Below are 5330 nucleotides of genomic sequence, written 5' to 3'. Positions count from 1 at the left end.
AGAGAGAGAGAGAGAGTGTGTGTGTGTGTGTGTGTTAATGTGTCACATGACGTCTAGAGATAGAAAACTAAGTATTATAAATTTTATATAGTAATTTATCATAGAGAATACAAGATAGAAATACTAAGTGTACACACATGCCTTACATTCATTCTCAAACATAAAAGTAAATATAAATATAAAAAGTACCATAATCATCCCATTGTTGGCATAGATAAATCTTTTTTTAAATGTATTTCAATTTTACAATCAAATGGAAAGATTTAATCATTGTTTCCTATTCATATATAGACACACATTTCCATTTTCAAACCTTATCAGAATTGAATTCGAAATCTTGACCTTTAGAACCCTAAAAGCAAGGGTGTCCATCATCACAAAAAAAAAAAAAAAAAAAAAAAAAAAAAAAAAAAAATTATTACAATCTATTTTAAGTATGCCTTGAAAAAGTTCTATCACCAATTAAAACTTATGGATTCAAAATGTAAGTTTGAAGCCAACCCTGATGAACATATGTTTGCAACCTCATGCTTCATGTTTTTTGGTCCACAAACAAGAACTCCAACATTTGATTCCTTTTGCTCAAACAACATTCCTAAAATAAACACAAGTATTAGTTTCCAAATTTTGGAATTTCAAATTAAAAAGGATCAAAATAAATATGTATGAGTTTTGGAAATCACATGGTAAACGTTAAAAAATATATATAAATAACATATGATTCTATTAACTTTCCTTTAGAATAAAATTTAGGAGGACCAGTAAGAATATATAATATTAATTTGAATGTTGTGGAAAGGTTTAAAACGAACTTACTCTTAACATTCGGTCTTTCACCGTAATGTATATTTATAGATTGAATGAGTGATTGTTGGGGTAGGCTTTCAAGCTCTCTTTCCGCGTTAAAAAACAAAGAATTAGGTGAGCCAACGGGTGTTGCTCCCTCCATGTTTTGAATTTGCTTCGAGTCTATTGCATTTTTTCTCTTGTTCCACCAAAAACCCAAACTACATGCTACCATTATAGACACACAAATGAGCAATATATTCATCACCCCCTTCGAACCATAAGGGTACACTTTGTTTGTGTTTTTATCAATAGGGTAAATGTAGAATCGTGTTAAAAGTCCGATAGATAAAAGGAAAACAACAAAAGAACAAGAAATAATTGCACCAAGCCATAACCAACCATTTTGTCCTAAAATAGGTGTTATGGGCCCATCTGAAGAATTTGGTTTGAGCCAAATGGTTCGAACTTGTTTCTTGTCATCAATCGCTGGTTGCTTCTCTCTTGTCACATAGGCCTCAATCTGTAGTTCTAGTTTTGAAAAATCCATAGGAGCACCAAATGCCGGTAAGAGCAATTCTAACATTGTGAGATCGGAAGAGTCTTTAAAGACACTTATCATGAGTATCTTTGGTGTCTTACATTTTAAGGTTTCAACTGTGAAAACAAGCTCCCTAAATATTGAGATAAATGGTGTGATCCCACTTCCTCCGCTCACCATCACTAAGATATCGTGCCTGCAACCATAGCTTCACTAAGATGCATTTTTTTCACTTAATGGACTTATGGGACAAGATGTAATCTAATAAAATTATTTGTATAGTCGTTTTTTAGTTTTTTTCTTATAAATAGTTATTTAATAGAAAAACAGTGGAAAATAGGTTTTTCCATTAACTCCAAACTTTGTATAATTTTGGTCTTTTATATTTTTTTCCATTACATCTCTCCACACATGTCGGCATTTTCTAAAATTTATTTACCTAAATAGACTTGATAAATAAAAAACAAGCATACTCTCTCTTTCTCTCTCTCTCTCAATATATATATATATATATATATATATATATATATATATATATATATATATTTATACACACACACACACGCACCCACACACACACAGATAGAAAGATTAAACCTAGCACAAAATATTCTCATAACATTTTTTACCTTAGGAAATTAGTCGAGATTGGTCCATAAGGTCCTTCAACACAAACATCAAGCCGATCAACAGGGTTTGGAGATGATAATATTTGATAAAGCTTCTTAGACCAACTACCTTCACCTTTGATCATAACACTTAGCTTCTCAGGTTCCAGATTGCTACTTGAGGTAATTGTGAAAGGATGCCATTGAGTCTTTGAAATACTTGGAACATTGATGAACATGATACTCGTCGGTGTATAACTCAAGTCTATTAAATCAATGAAATCGTTATCACATAAATATTCATAAATACTTATATATTTATTATATTCTATTGTGATTGATGGTACCTTGGCTCTTGGAGAAGTTAAGCTCGAGAGTTTCAGATAAAAGAACACGAGTAGAAATCAAACGAACGTTTTCCTTTGATTGTAGAAATCTTAGGAACCGATCAATCAAGAAGAGGTAGAAGCCAGGAAGCATGATGGATGTGTAACCTATGCCAACATGGAACACGAAGAAGACAATGAAAAGGATGTACAAGTGATGAGTATAGAAGAAAATCTCGAACATCTTTCGTCTAATCTGAGGAAAAGTTGTAGCCCACATGACCAATCCTGATAAAAGAGACAACTCTCCCGCTACATTTGATATATCGGTTTTTGCCCATTTCAACATCTAAATCCAACATTATAATAGAAAATGTCATAAACATTAAAAGAAAAAACCACTTCTACAAGCCACATCGAGGTATAATTATCCTACTTCATGCCAAGGGAGGAAAAAAAAACTGTGGAATCTAAAATAGTTCCATTAAATCATGTTGTTACTAATGTTATTATAATATGTATACGCACTTTGTATTTGTATATACTATCACACAGTGTTTTAAAAACCGGTTCGAACCGGCCGGTTGAACCGATCGAACCGGGAACCGGAGGTGAGGGCGGTTCGATTTGGACTGGTTTTATAATGATTTCTTGACCGGATTGAACCGGCCGGTTTTGGTAAAAAACCGGTTCAACCGGCTGAATTGAACCAGAATGGACCGGGTTGAACCGAACATTTTTGGATTTTTGTGTTTGTTTTGGCTTCTTTGTTTGATTTTGACTTCTATAATGATTGTTTTTATATGTTAGCATTCTATTTACGTTTGTAATACTAAAAAGATGACAAGTTTTGTAATCAATGTATGCAGGATAATTAAAAATATATACAAATATAGAACCGGTTTGACAATCCGGTTGAACCGGAAAACGTCACCCGACCGGTTCAATTAAAAAACCGGTGTTTAAAACATTGCTATCACACAATCATAAATAATAGGTTTAAAACTAAAATTAACATTATATCCTTGATGTTAAAAGTACTTTGAATTCAACAATCACTTTCTTTGTAGAGTTCAAATTGACAAAAAAGAGCACTTGGTAAATAATTTTGGACCACACAAAAGTTGACTCTTTTTTAGGAAAAAGATTTCACGCATCCATAGCGCACTTCATATCATGATATGTACTTCCAAATTAACTGGTGGAATACTTTCAGGACTTCAAAGCCATACACTTGTAAAAAAGTTCTCAAAGGGCCAAACAATGGCAGGATAGATGAGCCTCGAGTCACAGGGAAAAACAAGAAAGCTAGACATATATTACCAATTAGTCCCAGCCTTAGGGCCACTGAATCCAATTTTGATTCCCAACTATCATCCAAAACAACAAGACATAAAATCAAATTTGACGTGATTGATCTAACTAGACTCGAGGAACAGGAAAAGGTAAAAGTAAGATATCGATTCACGTACACTTTTTCTCCTTTTTTTGCAGCTGATTGAGGGGTAATTTTGGCAAAACTGACATGTAAGTACGTCGTGAAAGACCAGACAAGAAGAGCGATAAACATTATAAAGAAAGCAAGCTCGATTTTTGAGACGATTCCCAGACTTTTAACGATCATGGGCCTTCTCCATATAGTTAAGTTACTATTGGTAGCTTCTTTTTGTCTGAAACTTGGAGAAAAATAAAATCATTTATTTGGAGTAATAACACTTTTAGAAGTACTCAAGTGAAATAACTAATATACCCTTCATTGCGGTTTTGGTTCGATTTTTTCCTTAAATGCAGATATACACTGCCCATGACAGCCATGAACAAAACAGGGAATGAATAGAGCAACATCGTTGGACCTGAAAGTATATACATGTAAAGATTACAAAACAAGTTGAATCAAATATGGTGTACAACTAACAATAAAAATCGAGAATACAAGATCTTACTATACGTTCAAATATAAAAAATTAATACACAAAATAAATTTTTTTGGGATGCTACATCACCCCACTGCCCCAAGTAACTCCGCCAGTGTAGTGTGTATCGTACAAAAGAAAAATATGGTGGTTAGAGAGATGGAACAAACCTTGAGTTCCAAAGTAAGTAGAAGTGGTGTGGGCTCGAACCCTAACGAGCCACTTTTGCTTGAAGACATAGGTTGGTGTCATCACCCATAGGAAAAGGTACCCTACAAACACCAATATCGCAAGCCCTTTGATTATCTTCATTCACTCTATCTTTAGATTTTCTTTCTCTAGCTGATTTACTTGAAGAATAAAGAGAGATGTTGCTATTTATAGAATTGGTCGGATGTAGTTAGAGAATTAGTCAATTAGACTGAGTGTGAGTGAGTGTGAGAAGGGCAAATATGGAAATGCACCATTTTTAATGTTGGAAATATATGTATGTATGTATATCTTTTCATGCTTGTATGTGTCATAAAAAGATAAGTTGACCACCAGGTTAAGAGAATCTCGAATTTGTATTTAATTAACCTGCATGCATGCAGTGGTTATATATATATATATATATATATATATATATATATATATATATATATATATATATATATATATATATATATATATATATATATATATATATATATATATATATATAACGACATTTTATTTGCATGTGTTATATCGTGGTTTAATTGGTTTGGTAGGTTGAGATGCAAATTTTCAGCGGTTCATATATCCCAAGTCCCAACGATAATAAATAATTTCACAAAAGTATTACAATTTGCAAAAATATTATAAGAATACAATTAAGTTGGTAAACACTATATCAGAACCACTATGGGTGTTCATTTGGATGGATCGGTTTGATCCGATCCAATCAAGTGAATCAAATTTGATTTCGGTTTTCAAAACATGGATCCGAATAGTCAAATCTAAATTCAAATCCGATCCGATCCAATCCAATTACAATTCGGTTGGATCGGTTTTTTATAATTCGGTTTTCAAAAAACGAAACATTTTAAAACGATATATAATTATAATATTACCTAACTTTACACAAGAACCAAAAACAAATTATTTAGTTGCATTTTGAAACTTTTAAACAACT

General features: G+C 32.5%; 1 pseudogene across 1 annotated transcript; it reads right to left on the bottom strand.

The window, feature by feature from the left end:
• Positions 1–210: 210 nt before the first annotated feature.
• LOC145062925 (ferric reduction oxidase 2-like) lies at positions 211–4565 on the bottom strand (annotated as a pseudogene). The gene is made up of 8 exons (XR_013687784.1): positions 4345–4565; positions 4012–4114; positions 3734–3931; positions 3391–3631; positions 2283–2610; positions 1957–2200; positions 817–1523; positions 211–595 (listed from the first exon to the last, which is right to left on the bottom strand). The product of XR_013687784.1 is annotated as a ferric reduction oxidase 2-like (transcript).
• Positions 4566–5330: the final 765 nt, after the last annotated feature.

This window comes from Lactuca serriola, chromosome 7, assembly GCF_051521515.1.
Source record: "Lactuca serriola cultivar US96UC23 chromosome 7, Lser_US96UC23_V15, whole genome shotgun sequence".
Classification (NCBI taxonomy): Eukaryota; Viridiplantae; Streptophyta; class Magnoliopsida; order Asterales; family Asteraceae; genus Lactuca; species Lactuca serriola.
This window is presented reverse-complemented; position numbering and strand designations above follow the sequence as displayed.